Raw genomic sequence first — 17078 nt, 5'->3', positions numbered from 1 at the left:
ACAATATACGAAACATAAGACTTACCATAAATCATTTTTAGGTGTACAGTTCAGTGGGATTACAATGTTTAGAGACATGTTTCATTTTTGTGTTGTCAAAATTTTCAACCTTGCCAGGTACGGTGGCTTATGCCTGTAATCTCAGCACTTTGGGAGGCCAAGGCAGGTGGATCACCTGAGGTCGGGAGTTCGAGACCAGCCTGACCAACATGGAGAAACCCCCCTCTACTAAAAATACAAAAAAATTAGGTGGTCATGGCGGTGCATGCCTGTAATCCTAGCTACTCAGGAGGCTGAGACAGGAGAATCTCTTGAACCTAGGAGGCGGAGGTTGCAGTGAGCCGAGATTGCGCCATTGTACTCCAGCCTGGGCAACAAGAGTGAGACTCGTTCTCAAAAAAAAAAAAAAATTCAACCTTTTCTTTTATGATTTCTGGGTTTGACATTGTTTTAAAAGGCCTTTCCACCATAAGATTTTTTTTTTTTTTTGAGCAAGTATGGTTTATTATGGACAAATGGTAGAAAAATGTTACTAATATCCATAGCTAAGTTCCTTAGGTCATGTAGAGAGACTGTTATTATGTTTGCCTTATTTTTCTATTGAATCAAGCACTAGCTACCAGTTGCAGTTAGTTTTATTGTGCCTTCCAAATGCACAGTTAGCTCTGCTTTATCAATAACCAAATAATAAACTAGGTCCCAATGGTCATGTCCACATCTAGATTGTTCAGGTGATCAGGAACTCTTTTATTTGTGTGCTTTAGCTTTTAGTTCTTGGTTATAGCTCCAAATACGAAAAAGCTGAGAGGCTCCTGCTGTCCCCACAAAGAAATTAACAGCAAACAGACTCCAATTTTTTGGAATAATTACAAGTGAGTATCTTGACCAAATAAACCCTGTAGCCATCAAAACAGCAGATTGAGCTGTGCTAAGTTTTTCTGCAGGTCTGGCCATATCAGCCAATCCAGCACACACCAACCCCCATTTCATAATTGGAGCCCAGAAAAAAACTGTTCTGGGACCTGCTGGATGGTTGTACAACGGCCTCAATTTCTCGGGCAGCATCAGCTCCAGTTTATCGAGAAGCCGGTGGTAGGTGGCTCTCAGGCCTCGGGCACCGGCGGCCGACAACGCCGCCGAGGGATCGTGAGCAGCCGGGTGGGAGCGTGGCTCTGTTCTCGTCCCTGGCTGACAACGAAGGGGAACTAGTCACTTTTCCTTGCCACGACGCCTGGCGTCCGTACTCGCCTGGAGAGCCCTTCCCGCGGCTCTTGCTGCCCGGCTCCACCATAAGATTTTCTATCTCCCATATTTTACCACTGCTTTTATAGTTTCCATTTTGGTATTTTAATATCAATGAATCTGCATCTTATTTTAGCTGAGGATGTGGAGATTTGATTTTCTTTCTGAATGGGTAGCCAGAAGTCTCAACACCATTAATTGAATAGTGTGATTCCAAGTGTCTAGCCCATTTTATAAACTAATATCCTGCTTAGAAATGAAATTCCTGTATGTATTTCGGTCTGTTCTGGAATTTTGGATTTATTCCATTGAGTTGTCTATCCATTTACAGACTAGTACCACATTTTAAAAATCAACATGGCTGGGTGTTTTCTTTCTTTACACACAACAACAAAAATTAGCTGGGCATGATGGTATGCCCCTTTGGTCCCAGCTACACAGGAGGCTGAGGCAGGAGGATCGCTTGAGCCCAGGATGTCGAGGCTGGAGTGAACAGTGTTCCCACCACAGCTCTCTAGCCTGGGTGACAAAGCAAGACCCTGTCTCTATTAAATAAAAAATATAAAATAAAGGCCAGGCACAGTGGCTCACACCTGTAATCCTGGCACTTTGGGTGGCTGAGGTGGAAGGACTGCTGCTCGAGGCCAGGAGTTTGTGACCAGTCTGGGCAACAAAGTGATATCCTGACTCTACAAAAAAATTTAAAAACTTAGCCAGACATGGTGACATGAGCCTGTGGCCCAGCTACACAGGAGGCTCAGGCAGGAGGATCCCTTGAGTCCAGGAGATCAAGGCTGTAGTGAGCTGTGTTTGCACCACTGCACTCCAGCATGGACAAGAGTGAGACCCCGCATAAAATCCATGTGACTTTAAAAGTTGTTCAAACACCTGTAGAGTTAGTCTCTTATTCTGGTTTGAAAGTTCCTGGTTATTTGTTTTTCCATATGAACTTTAGAATCAGTTTGTTGAATTAAAAAGGTTCCTGCTGATTTGGGTGGGAGTGGGGAGTTTTGGCCCTGCTTAAAAGACCAAGTCCAGCCCCATCTGCTGAGGTTGTAGGTGCCTTGATGTGTCCCTCCCCCTACCCTTGCTGCTGCCCAGTTCATGTCCAGCTCAGTCACAGAAGGTGCGGGGCAGCCGGGACCTCCAATCCATCTGTCTCAGATGGATGCTGTACCCTCCAAGCAGCCTCAGACCCATACATGGGTGGTGGCTGGAGTCAGCACAGCTGTAGGGCTGGCCATAGCCACGTTCAGGTGAAGCCTCAGCCGCTGCAGTCCTCACCAGGGAAGCTGGAGGCCCTGCCTGGTGCACAGGGCTGTGGGCCCCCTGGAGGAAGGCAGTGAGACCTGAGGGCAGACCACACCCACGCCGCAGGCCTCAGGCACTTGAGTTCCTTCCGTATCTCCAGGGCCCACTGAGTCCATCTCCAGGCACCAGGCCAGATGCACTCCTCTTTCCAAATGGTGGAGCTTCCCAGGGTGACACACCAAAACCAGATGGCACGCTTTCTTTCTTTTTATGCTTAGATTTTTTTTTTCTGGTGTTAAAATAACACATGATCTAAACGAAAACGTGATATATATAAGAAAATTAAAATTACCATAAATGTCTGACCCAGAAATAAATGAGTTAAAGTTTAGTGTATTTCCTTCCAGTTTATTTTTCTTTTCTTTCTTTCTTTCTTTCTTTTTTTTTTTTTTTTTTTTTTGAGCCACCACGGCCAGCTTCAAGTTTATTTTTCTAAGTGTATATTTGCGTTGTCTTTCAAAAACTGTATTTATTTTTTATTTCACTGAAAATATGAATATACATTCTCCTTTAAAAAAAAAAAGGGGGGGAGTTGGGTGCGGTGGCTCATGCCTATAATCCCAGCACTTTGTGAGGCAGAGGCACGTGGATCACCTGAGGTGCGGAGTTCGAGACCAGTCTGGCCAACATAGTGAAACCCCGTCTCTACTAAAAATACAAAAATCAGCTGGGTGTGATGGCAAGCGCCTGTAATCCCAGCTACCCAGGAGGCTGAGGCAGGAGAATCGCTTGAACCTGGGAAGCAGAGGTTGCAGTGAGCCGAGCTCACACCACTGCACTCCAGCCTGGGCGACAGAGCAGGATTCATCTAAAAAAAAATAAAAAATAAAGAAAGAAGGTAGTACAAGTTGGCCTTCAAAAAGGAGGAAATTGCGACGCAGACTTCAGCATGGATGAAACTTAAGGACATTATGTTAAGTGAAATAAACCAGCCAGTCACAAAAAGACCCACTTGTATGAAGTAGCTAGAGTTGTGAAATCCATAGAGACAGAAGGTAGGATAGTAGCTGCCAGGGGCTTGGGGAAGAAAGAATAGGGAGTTGTTGTTTGGGTACAGTTTCAGTTTTGCAAGATGAAAAAGATTGGTTGCCCAACAATGTAAATGTACTTAACACCATTGAACTGCACACTTAAAAATGGTTAAGATGGGTGGGTACAGTAGCTCATGCCTATAATCCAAGCACTTTGGGAGTCCAAGGTGGGCAGATCACCTGAGGTCAGGAGTTCGAGACCAGCCTGGCCAAAGTGTTAAAACCCCGTCTCTACTAAAAATACAAAAATTAGCTGGTTGTGGTGGCGGGTGTCTATAATCTCAGCTACTTGGGAGGCTGAGGCAGGAGAATCACTGGAACCCGGAAGGGGGAGGTTGCAGTGAGATGAGATCACGCCACTGCACTCCAACCTGGACAACAGAGTGAGACTCTGTCTCAAAAAAACAAAAAACAAAAAACAAAAGTTAAGCTAGTCAATTTTCTTTTATGTGTATTTTGTCACAATTTCAATATTTTAACATTTTAAAAGCATTGCATTTCAAACTAAAAAAGATAGTACAGATAAAGTCCGTACTTGATCACTGTTACCAGCTGATGTACTTATGCTTCTAGAACTTTCCTTATGTATACACATACTATATAAGTATAGTATGAACATATAAAAATATATTGTTACATTTTGTGTGGGTGTCACTGCCCTTTTTTTTTTTTTTTTGACGGAGTCTCGCTCTGTCACCCACACTGGAGTGCAGTGGCGCGATCTCAGCTCACTGCAAGCTCCACCTCCCAGTTCAGGCCATTCTCCTGCCTGAGCCTCCCAAGTAGCTGGGACTACAGGCGCCTGCCATCACACCCGGCTAATTTTTTGTTTTTTTAGTAGAGACGGGGTTTCACCATGTTAGCCAGGATGGTCTCCATCTCCTGACCTCGCCATCCGCCCATCTCGGCCTCCCAAAGTGCTGGGATTACAGGCGTTAGCCACCGTGCCTGGCCTGACTGCAATTTTAACATTAATGTTATTCTGAAACATATGGTTATCGCCAAACCATGTCTGGGGAGCTGTGCCTTATCAGCAGTTCAGACACAGTATGTGCCAACAGCACAGTATAAAACCACACTATTGTTTTGTTTTGCTATTGTTGTGCTGCCATTCCTTTTTCCCCAGACATTTACAGCATTATTATTATTATTATTGAGACAAAGTCTCACTCTATTGCCCAGGATGGAGTACAGTGGCACAATCTCAGCTCACTGCAACCTCTGCTTCCCGGGTTCAAGAGATTCTCTTGCCTCAACCTCCCAAGTAGCTGGGATCACAGGCGTGCACCACCACACCAAGCTAATCTTGTATTTTTAGTAGAGACAGGGTTCCACCATGTTGGCCAGGCTGGTCTCGAACTCCTGACCTCAGGTGACCCACCTGCCTCGGCCTCCCAAAGCATTGGGATTACAGGTGTGAGCCACTGTACCCGGCCACAGCATTATTATTTTTTACCTTATAAACAATGCTCCAGGAACATTGTGAGGCATGCTTCCTTAAGCACACCTGCAAGTGATTCTCTGAGGAAAGAGGCCAAGAAGTAAGACAGCCAGTTCAAAGGGTAAGTGCATTTAAAATTTCTCTGGATTATGCAAATGACTTTCCACAATGGCAGTGCCAATTTGCACTTCCTGAGTAAGCATTTGCGATTGCCCGCATCCCACCTGCACTTAATAATATATGCCCTTTTCAGGATATAATCGTTTTCTTCAAATTTATTTTTAGTATATGTATAATTCTCTATATATGTATGTGTGTACGTATGTATATACATTTTCAATGAAAAACAGCCATTCTTTGCCCTGAGCTTTCTCACCACGGGGATCTACTTCTCAGAGGCAGCTCCGCTAGCTGTTTTGCTCTGGATTCACCTCCATATATGTGAATATTATGCTTCTACCGCTATTGGTTAATTGATCATATTTAGACATTACTCGCTGACTTGCGTGGGTGGCTGTCTAATTCTGCCACATGGACACCCCTCATTTCCCCTCCCCTATCACCCCGGCACAGCTTTATCACACTTTTTGGAGGAATAGTCAATATTCACCTTAGAATGACTATGCAAGTCAAATGGAACATTACCTAGTTTCGTTTTTTTATGACCACCCAGTATTCCTAAAATTTATGATGGCCTAATTTCTTATTTTTCTTTTTGAGACAGAGTTTTGCTCTTGTTGCCCAGGCTGGAGTGCAGTGGTGCAATCTCAGCTCACCGCAATCTCCACCTCCCGGATTCAAGCAATTCTCCTGCCTCAGCCTCCCAAGTAGCTGGGATTACAGGCTTGTGCCACCATGCCCAGCTAATTTTGTATTTTTAGTAGATGCAGGGTTTCTCCATGTTGGTCAGGCTGGCCTCGAACTCCTGAACTCAGGTGATCCGCCCGCCTCAGCCTCCCAAAATGCTGAGATTATAGACGTGAGCCACCACGCCTGGCAAATGGCTTCATTTCTACATTGATTTTATTTCCTATTACTTATCATTAGTGTTCCCCAGAATGTTGAACATCTCTGTCCCAGCCTTTCCACAATACTTTTCATATGCCCAAGCATATCAGTTCCATTTTCCTTTCCTGGAACCCTCTCAGGAGGCATGTTCCTCCTGGAGCGTGGGCTGGCTGGGGTCTGGCCTAACGGTCTCCTGTAGTCCTGGGATTCACCACACTCCGGTACTGGATACCCTAGACCTTATTTGGGGGCTCCCATGTCTCTCTCTTTTTTAAACATTGCATATTCTCTACTTAGGAGTGTACTCGGAGCATTTGTGCTTCAGTGAAAAACTATGCATTCCAATTCTGATTCATAGGGTTTTGTCCCTTTCTTTGTCCTTGAAACTGAATTGTAGATAACTGACAGCAATGCAAAACAATTCTTATCTATAGACAGGCAACAATCCACATTCCTCTCCCCACCCCTCACAAAAAAATAGATAGTTCTTATCTATTTGCAAATTTGTTTCAAAATTCCTTTATAAATTTATCAATTTTTTTTATTTTATGTATTTATTTTTCTGAGATGGAGTTTCACTCTTGTTGCCAAGGCTGGAGTGTAATGGTGTGATCTCGGCTCACTGCAACCTCCACCTCCCAGGTTCAAGCAATTTTCCTGCCTCAGCCTCCTGACTAGCTGGGATTACAAGTGTGTGCCACCACACCCGGCTAATTTCTGTATTTTTAGTAGAAACAGGGTTTCACCACGTTAGCCAAGCTGGTCTCAAACTCCTGGCCTCAGGTGATCCGCCTGACTCAACCTCCCAAAGTGCTGGGATTACAGGCACAAGTCACCACACCCAGCAAATTTATCAATTCTTTTTTTTGTTTGTTTGTTTTTGAGTCTCACTCTGTTGCCCAGGCTGGAGTGCAGTGGGGTGATCTCGGCTCACTGCAAGCTCCGCCTCCTGGGTTCACGCCATTCTCCTGCCTCAGCCTCAGGAGTAGCTGGGGGACTACAGGCGTCCACCACCACGCCCAGCTAATTTTTTGTATTTTTAGTAGAGACGGGGTTTCACCATGTTAGCCAGGATTGTCTTGATCTCCTGACCTCGTGAACCACCTGCCTCAGCCTCCCAAAGCACTGGGATTACAGGCGTGAGCCACCACGCCCAGCTGGAAATTTATCAATTCTTAAATAAATTTGTACTTCTTTAACTTCTCTTTTTCTTTTTTTTTTTAGAGACTAGGCCTCACTTTGTTGCGCAGGCTGGTCTCAAACTCCTGGGCTCAAGGATCCTCCCACCTTGGCCTCCTAAAGAGCTGGGATTATAGGCAGGAGCCACCATGAGTGGCCTAACTTCTCCTTTAAACTGGCTGTAACATCATTACTGGCTTCTTCATTAACAACAAGTGAATATATTAAGATATTTAATGTATTCATTTTATTTTTGTATGAGAGTCATGGTTTTACAAACTTTTAAAAAAAAATTATCCTTTAACTGAAAAGTATTTTTTGAGTCATTACAGTCTGAAAACATCTTTGCTCTACCTTCACAGCTGATTGATAGATTGGCTGGGTATAAAATTATAGCTTAAATATCTAATGCTATTTTCCCTCCTGTTTCTTTGCATATGATTAGTTTCCTGCCCTCCCCTGACCATGGTTTTTGGTTTGTTTGTTTGTTTGTTTGTTTCTTTTATCGTTGGGATTCAGAAGTATCATGATAATATGCCTTGATGGGGGTCTTTTCATTGATTTTTCCAATGACTTCAATCGACCTTTATCTGGAGATGCCTGCCCTTCAGGTCTAGAAATACCTTCATATTCTTTCTTTGATGATTTTTCTCCTCCTAATTGCCTCTTCTCTCTCTTCCTGGATTTTTTTTTTTTTTTTTTTTTTTTTTTTTTTTTTTTTTTTTTTTTTTGGAGACAGAGTCATGCTATGTGGCCCAGGCTGGAGTGCAGTGGCCTGATTTTGGCTCACAGCAACCTCTGCCTCCCGGGTTCAAGCAATTCTCCTGCCTTCTCCTCCCGAGTAGCTGGGATTACAGGCGTGCACCACCACGCCCAGCAAATTTTTTGCATTTTTAGTAGAGATAGGGTTTTGCCATGTTGGCCAGGCTGGTTTTGAACTCCTAGCCTCAAGTGATCCACCCACTTTGGCCTCTCAAAGCACTGGAATTACAGGCATAAGCCACTGTGCCCGGCTGTCTTCCTGGATTTTTTTATATCTGGATGTTAAATGTCTAGATTGATCTTCTGTTTCTCAAATCTTCCATCCCCAATTCCCATTGTTGTATTAACTTGTTTCCCTGTTTATTAACAAAATCGAGTAGCTTTCCATATTTAATTAACTGGCCATTTATCTTCTGATTATTCATTTTTTATTAAATTGAAATTTTATGTAAAACAACTGACTATAAACAAATAACTTGTCAGTATATTATTACATTTAAAAGGATGCCAGACTGGGCGTGGCAGCTCACACCTGTAGTTCCAGCACTTTGGGAGGTCAAGGTGAATGAATAGCTTGAGCTCAGGAGTTCAAGATAAGCCTGGGCAACATGGCAAAACCCCATATCTACAAAAAATACAAAAATTAGCCAGACATAATGGTGCACACCTGTGGTCCCAGCTACATGGGAGGCTGAGGCAGGAGGATCACTTGAGCCCAGGAGGTCAGGGCTGCAGTGAGCCATGTTTACACCACTGCACCCCAGCCTGAGTGACAGGGTGAGACCCTGTCTCAAAAAGAAAAAAAAAAGGTCAACTTTGATCCAGATTTGTATATTGGTACCTTGCATTATACTCCCCAGCACTTTGTACAAAGCTCAGCAAATAAGAGTAGTTGCTAAATATCTTTGTTGAATAAATCTTCCACTCACAGGTTGCTTCTAAATCTTAATCTAGTACTTCCTCCAGGGTTAAACAGTAAATGACTTTCTTTAGCTCTTTATTCTAGAAAAATTTTAAATACTATTTGTTGAATATTTTACTACTTGTCCCTGCTCCAGACTCTTTAGATGTGGTAATTTAATCCTTACAACAATACTAGAAGACAGATCCTCTTGTTATCTGCATTTTACAGATAAGAAAACTTATCTGAACGCTTAACTGGCTGAGCTGAACTTTAGAGCCTACACTTTACTGTGCTAGGTCCCTCTTTAGCTGGTTCCGTTCACGCACCAATTCTGATCCATTTATAGTTCTTCGGCACACACTGTTGAGAATTCTGGAGCAGCATCTATGCTCCATAAGAAAAAAAACAGGCCGGGCGCGGTGGCTCAAGCCTGTAATCCCAGCACTTTGGGAGGCCGAGACAGGTGGATCATGAGGTCAGGAGATGGAGACCATCCTGGTCTACACGGTGAAACCCCGTCTCTACTAAAAGATACAAAAAACTAGCTGGGCGAGATGGCGGGCGCCTGTAGTCCCAGCTACTCGGGAGGCTGAGGCAGGAGAATTGCGTAAACCCAGGAGGCGGAGCTTGCAGTGAGCCGAGATTGTGCCACTGCACTCCAGCCTGGGCGACAGAGCGAGACTCCGTCTCAAAAAAAAAAAAAAAAAAGAAAAAAAAAATCTGCCTTGATTTATTAATGATGTCCGCCATACACACAGGAATGGGGAGGTGGGAGTTACTCTTTTTTTTTTTTTTTTTTTTTTTTTTTTTTTTTTTTTTAACTCTGCTGAATCCTTCCTTGGCGAAAAATTATCTCTGGGGTTATACACAGCTCTAGTGCCTTCAAAATTGGGGCATGTTGACATCTGAAGTGTTTAAAGCCTGCTTTGTTTCCTAGCTGTAGTAGAATTCTTTGACTGCCTGTTTATAATTTATCTGAGAGAAACACTGGTAATTACGCATCTGAGCATTCCTCCAATTCCCTCGTTTCTTCCTTTTCCTGTGGTAAAAACAGAAAGTCAGAAAAATAATCACATTGCATCACGATACCAGTGGGCCGTATAAAAAGCCCCGTGATGTTATTTTTCCGATCATTGCTTTCCTCGCAGCCAGCATTTAGACCATTCCAAAAACCCCTCCCATCAGATCGTTAGAAATGGCCATACAGTCGGTCTCTTTACTAACCTTTCTACATCCCGAACAGTTTTACAACTTGGCTTCAGCTGCAGGGCAGCCCAGCTTTTAAAGGAATTAGATCCTTTTCCCAGAATCGCCGTTAAAGAGAACTTAGCACAGCTTTAGGAGAAAGAGATATAAAGTGATTTTCTCCAATCTCTACACTTTTCCAAGTGCACTTTGATCTTACATTCAGAACCAATCTATTCCTTTAGAACCGTTCTATGAGGTGTTCCGTATTCACTTTCCCATCCTTTAAACATTTTTTTCTCAGCTAAAGTAATATACATATATTGAGAATTCCTGGGATTGCTGTTGTCTCCTCTAACTACAAGGCAGGAAACCAGTTGGAGAAAAAAAATCACTGGGAAATCTCACATTGTCCTGATTACCTCTGGCCAAGAAAGAGAAGAGGAAAGTTATTTGGGAGGTCAGTTGTCATAAGCCAACAGGGTTTTGAAGGAGTCATGTCAAGATGAAGCCCCACAACACCAGATGGGATGCAGGTTCTGTCCCTATCCCAGGCTCCTGGGTCTATATCAGTTTCTTTTCTTTTCTTTTTTTTGGGGGCTGGGAGCAGGGGGGATAGAGTCTCACTCTGTCACCCAGGCTGGAATGCAGTGGTGTGATCTCAGTTCACTGCAATCTCTGCCTCCAGGGTTCAAGTGATTCTCATGCCTCAGCCTCCCGAGTAGCTGGAATTACAGGCGTGCACCACCACGCCCGGATAATTTTTGTATTTCTAGTAATTTCGTCACATTGGCCAGGCTGGTCTCGAACTCCTGGCCTCAAGCAATCCACCTGCCTCAGCCTCCTAAAGTGTTGGGATTATGGGCATGAGCCACCATGCCTGGCCTGTATCCGTTTCTTAAAGGAGTCTCTCTGGCCCTCGGTGAGGCCTCCCTCCTGGCCTCATGGTCATCAGCAGACATCCAGACGAGGTCCAAGGTTGTAGTGAGCATCTTGCATATGGTGAGTTGCTCAGACCGTGCCCACTTTGGTGTATTCGGGACTCTTACTTAGCTGTTCCCAAAGCACCCCCTATCAGGCCAGATAAAGGTAACCTCTGGCTGCCTTCTGTATAGGAAGGCAGGAGCCCCCAGTACTGCAGTTCATGCAGGCTCCTAGAGAACTTTCTGAGGGACACCTAGCAACCCGCCTCTGGGCAGCTACCCTGTCCAGAACCTTCCCCATGAGGGCACACAGTCTGCTGCCCCTGGGAAGGAACAGCATCTCATTTCCTTTTGGATGCCGCACTGGCTAGGATGTTGTCTGGCCCATGATCACTAGAAATGTTTGCTTGTAAGAGACCAAGCTCCAGGAACCCCATGCTGTTTGCTGTATCTCGCTATCTACAACATTCAAGCTTGACCCCAGAAAGTCCTCTTTTGACAGAAAACCGAATACCGCATGTTCTCATTTGTATGTGGGAGCGAAATGATAACTCATGAACACAAAACAGGGAACAACAGGCCAGGTGCAGTGGCTCACACCTGTAATCCCAGCACCTTGGGAGGCTGAGGCAGGTGGATCACCTGAGGTCAGGAGTTCAAGATCACCAGCCTGGCCAACACGGGGAAACCCTGTCTCTACTAAAAATACAAAAATTAGCCAAGTGTGGTGGTGCACGCCTGTAGTCTCAGCTACTCAGGAGGCTAAGGCAGGAGAATCACTTGTACCTGGGAGGTAGAGGTTGCAGTGAGCTGAGATCACACCACTGCACTCCAGCCTGGGTAACAGAGCAAGACTCTGTCTCAAAAAAAAAAAAAAAAAAAAAAAAAAAGGAGGGAACAACAGACACTGGGTTCTACTTGAGGATGCAGGGTGAGAGGAGGGAGAGGAGCAGAAAAGCTATTGGGTACCAGCTTTAGTACCTGGGTGATGAAATAATCTGTACAACCAACGCCCATGACATGAGTTCACCTATGCAACAAACCTTCATATGTACCCCTGAACATAAAATAAAAGTTAAAAAAAAAAAAGTCCTCATCTGCACATGCCCCACACACCTGCAGATGGTGACATCCCCTGCTGTGATCTTGGTACACAAGGCAAACCCATAGCCAGATGTGCCCAACCTGAATTTCTTTCCAAAGCCCAGTCACTAGATGTTCCCTTTTTTGCCATTGCTTACTTTCATTTTTGTTATCGTGAAGTCATATATGTATATAAAACATATAAACAGGTTTAAAAAAAACAAATTCAACGCTTATGTACTCATAACCCAGGCTATAAAATACAACATTAGTAAAAACCTCAGGTATCTGTATTAGATTGCTAGGGTTGCCAATATCAAGGTACAGCATCACAGACTGAGAGCCTTACAACAATAGAAATGTATTCTCTCACAGTTTGGGGGCTATCTGAAATCATGGTATCGGCAGGGCTGTGCTCTCTTTGTTTTTTGGGTTGTTTTTGTTTGTTGTTGTTGTTGTTGTTGTTGTTGTTGTTGTTGTTTTTTGAGACGGAGTCTCGCTCTGTCCCCCTGGCTGGAGTGCAGTGGGGCGATCTCGGCTCACTGCAAGCTCCACCTCCCGGGTTCCCGCCATTCTCCTGCCTCAGCCTCCCGAGTAGCTGGGATGACAGGTGCCCGCCACCGCGCCCGGCTAATTTTTTGTATTTTTAGTAGAGACGGGGTTTCACCATGGTCTCGATCTCCTGACCTCGTGATCCGCCCGCCTCGGCCTCCCAAAGTGCTGGGATTACAGGCGTGAGCCACCGCGCCCGGCCTGTTTGTTTGTTTTTTGAGACAGAGTCTGGCTCTGTCTCCCAGGCTGGAGTGCAGTGGCATGATCATGGCTCACTGCAACCTCTGCCTCCCAGTTCAAGTGATTCTCCTGCCTCAGCCTCCCAAGTAGCTGGGGACTACGGGCATATGCCACGACGACCCTGGCTAATTTTTGTATTTTCTGGTGGAGACGGGGATTCACCATGTTGCCCAGGCTGGTGTCAAACTCCTGACTTCAGGTGATCCACTTGCCTCGGCCTCCCAGAGTGCTGGGATTACAGATGTGAGCCACTGTGCCTGGCCAGGGCTGTGTTCTCTTTGAGGGCTCTTGGGGAGAGTCCTTCCTTACCTTTTCCTAACTTCTGATGACAGCCAACAATCCTTGTTGTTCCTAGGCTTGTAACTACATCACTCTCATCTCTGCCTCCATCATCATAGGCCCTTCTACCCTGTGTGTCTATACCCAAATCTCCCTGTCCTTTCTCTTATAAAGACAACAGCCACACTGGATTTAGGGTCCACCTTATTTCTAATCAGCATGATCTCACCTTGATTTGATTACATCTGCAAAGACTGTATTTCCAAATAAAGTCACATTCACAAGTACTGTAGTGATAATAGTTCAGATCTGTGTCCCCACTAAATCTCATGTCCTGTTGAAGTGTCCATTGTTGGAGGTGGAACCCGGTGGGAGATGACTGGATCATGGAGGCAGATTTCTCATGAATGGTTTAGCACCGTCCTCTTGGTGCTGTCCTCATAATAGTGAGTGAGTTCTCATAAGATCTGGTCATTTAAAAGTGTGTGGCACTCCCACCCCCACTCTTTCTCTGGCTCCTGCCTTCCCACGTGATGCCCCTGCTCCCCCTTCACCTTCCGCCGTGACTGGAAGATCCCTGAGGCCTCCCCAGAAGCAGATGCTGCTATGCTTCGTGTGACAGCCTGCAGAACTGTGAGCCAATTAATTCTCTTTTCTTTATAAATTATCCACTCTCAGGCCAGGTGCAGTGGCTCACGCCTGTAATCCCAGCAATCTGGGAGGCCGACATGGGTAGATCATTTGAAGTCAGGAGTTCAAGACCAGCCTGGCCAACACGGCAAAACCCCGTGTCTACAAAAATACAAAAATTAGCTAGGCATGGTGGCCTGTGCGTGTAATCCTAGCTGCTTGGGAGGCTGAGGCAGGATAATCGCTTGAACCTGGGAGACGGAGGTTGCAGTGAGCTGAGATAGCATGCCACTGCACTCCAGCCTGGGCAACAGAGCGAGACTCTGTCTCAAATAAATAAATAAACAAATATATAGCCCAATCTCAGGTATTTCTTTATAGCAACTCAAGAACAGCCTAACACACAGGGCTTAGGACTTGACTATATCTTGAGCTGGGGGGGCCCACAATTCAACCCGCTGCAGATTCCCATGTGTATTCCTCCTAAGTGACATCCCCTCCCCTTGCTAAGGAGGTAACCACTTGGGTTACTTTTGTGTTAATCATTTTCTTACTTTTGAAATAGTTTTTTGTTTGTTTGTTTTGCTTTTTGATCACCTGACTATATATACCTAACCGAACATTTCTGAGTTTTGAAAAGCTGGGTATGAAGAGCAAGGCCAGCTGAATAAGATCAGGGCCTCACTGCCACTTCGAGATGAAGGCTTCCAGGATGAGATATTCCAATGGGGTCTCAGGTCATAAAATGACTCAGCTTCCCTGACAGTGTTCAGAGCCCCTTCTGAGAAACACAGTGGATATACCAAAGGCTACCCAGGGAAACCCAGGGCTCACTTGGATTAGAGCACCTATGTAGACAAGACACTGGGCCCCCGGAGGTCGAGGGTTGGGTAAGTGCACTGCATTTGTTCACGTGGTCTGGGTCAGCAGCATCCAAGATGGCCTCCAGGGCTCCCCGCTTCTCAACTTCCCCCCATCTTCAGAGGTCTCTTGTCCTGCCTATTCCTGTACCTCTTGAGGATTCAGCAGGGTAGATGGCATTGGTTCTTTGCTCCTCACACTGGCCAGTTATGACTCAGTTTCCCAGGTCTGCCCTTTCATCCTCCTTATGGGTTTGCATATTATCTTTTAAATCCCTTTGCTGTAGTTTTAGTGGGATTTCATTAAGCATAAGTTAGATGGGCCAGGCACAGTGGCTCATGCCTGTAATCCCAGCACTATGGGAGGCCGAAGTGGGTGGATCCCTTGAGGTCAGGAGTTCAAGACCAGCCTGACCAACATGGTGAAACCCACTCTCTACTAAAACTACAACAATTAGCCAGATGCAGTGGCGCACACCTGTAGTCCCAGTTACTCAGGAGGCTGAGGCTGGAGAATCGCTTGAACCTGGGAGGCGGAGATTGTAGTGAACTGAGATTACGCCACTGCCATCCTGCCTGGGCAACAGAGCAAGACTTCCTCTCTCCCCCCAAAAAAGAAAAGAATAAGTTAAATGCATGTGTTCAACCCACCATCTTCACCTGCAACCCTTTCTCTTGGTCGTACTTTCCATGGAGTTGTGTTGTTAAGATTCCTTTATTCATTCATTTGCAAAATAATTCCTGAGGTTCTGATGTCTGCAATGCTGGGACATCAAGAGGAACGAGGCTCTCTCAGCCTGGGAATAGCTTATACTCTAGTAGGGCAGACAGACAAGGAAATAGGTCATCACAATATAGGCAAGGATCTCCCGATATCTGTTGAGAAGGCTGAGCCTTGGAGGATGCGAAGGAGTGAGGCAGCAATGGGGACTCAATGGGACAGGGGCTCTAGGTCAATATCTCAAGCCCAGAAAGACGACTTAATTATTGAAGGAAACAACATTAAGCATTGTTATCCAATTCAGATTGCCACTTTGATTCCAAAGGCCCAGGGAGGATAAAGCCTTACGGCAAGTGGGGGGCCATCAGCTGTCAGAGGGTGACGGAAGCCTCGGCTGGGGGAGCACATCCGGAAAAAGTGTGGGAGTGAAGGACATGCTGGCCAAGGAGTAGGAGAGACAACAGCAGCACCTGTGGGCTGAATACAGTCTTCCCAAGGAGACTGAGGAGCAGCAGCTGGTGAGGGAGGGGGATGGTGTATACGCGGATGGCCACCATGAGGCTTTCGAAAAGTCCAGGCTTTCCAAAGGAACACGGAAACCTATACTGCATGATTCCACCTAGGGCTGTCACATTCATAGAAACACACAGTAGAATGGTGCTTGCCAGGGACTGGGGGAGGGGAGGGAGGCACTGTTTAATGGGCACAGAGTTCCAGCTTTGCAAGATGGAAGAGCTCTGGAGATTGGTTGGCCAACAATGGGAATGAACTTAACACTACTGAACTGTACACCTGGAAATGGTTAAGATGGTCACTTTTATGTTGTGCATTTTCTACCACAACAAAAACTTAAACAAATGTTTTTAAAAAGTAACATGAAAACCAGAGTCTGCATTCCTTGATTCTTTACTCTTTTATGATTAGGACAACTCCGTGAACTAGCATCCCCATATAAGGGTCAAAGCTGGTGTCCCTCATCACCACTGGAGCATGAGAGGCTTTGCCTGCCCACTCCTTAGCCATGAGCACCTCTGAGCACCACACGCCTGTAGACAGCCCCTCTACATGCACACCGAGCTTGCTGTGCAGATGTGCTTCAAGCCGGGCCTCTTAGCATCCTCCCACAACTGCACGGCTGCCGCTTTCCCATCATGCCTCTTAGAAAGAAATTCTGGCACCTGTCCTATGAGTTAACCAGTACTCCAGTGTTTGCAGCCACTGCTGAAGCTTACCAATTGCTAAGGGCGTCTGCTGTGACTCCAACAGTGCCAATACCCACTTTGGATCCCATGGTGCCGCCTCTATAAATTCAGATGGACTCTTGCTGCCTTTTTTCACAAGGTGGACTTTCCACCCTGCTCCTGGGCTCTCTCAGTTGGCCCAGGTGGGGCATGGGGGTGATCTGGCTGGTGGGGCCAACCAAGAGGGTAAAGCCACCTGAGAGGCCCAGGTGGACATGAGGCCTTGAGGTGGGGTCTGGCTGCAGGGCCTGGCTCCGGGTCAGCACAAGAAAGTCCGACGTTTTGCCCAAGAGTCATAGCATCATTAGAGCCTACACAACACCCTCCGCCTGCCGGGCACCCTTCTGAACTCTTCACATGCATCAACTCAATGAATTCTCCCATAAAACCTATGAGATCAGAACTAGTAAGTCCCATTTTATGGAGAAACAGAAGCAAAACCAGGAGCTCTCTCTTGGCCCCGTCTGTGGTGAGAATGAAGGTCAT

General features: G+C 45.7%; 1 pseudogene across 1 annotated transcript; it reads right to left on the bottom strand.

The window, feature by feature from the left end:
* Positions 1 to 489: 489 nt before the first annotated feature.
* Positions 490 to 16642, bottom strand: LOC104656628 (annotated as a pseudogene). The gene is made up of 3 exons (XR_747152.1): positions 16584 to 16642; positions 15700 to 15745; positions 490 to 1188 (listed from the first exon to the last, which is right to left on the bottom strand). The product of XR_747152.1 is annotated as a mitochondrial pyruvate carrier 2 pseudogene (transcript).
* Positions 16643 to 17078: the final 436 nt, after the last annotated feature.

The sequence above is a fragment of the Rhinopithecus roxellana genome, chromosome 6 (genome assembly GCF_007565055.1).
Source record: "Rhinopithecus roxellana isolate Shanxi Qingling chromosome 6, ASM756505v1, whole genome shotgun sequence".
NCBI lineage: Eukaryota > Metazoa > Chordata > Mammalia > Primates > Cercopithecidae > Rhinopithecus > Rhinopithecus roxellana.
Note: the sequence above shows the minus strand (reverse complement) of the source record. Positions and strands in the feature narration are given on the sequence as shown.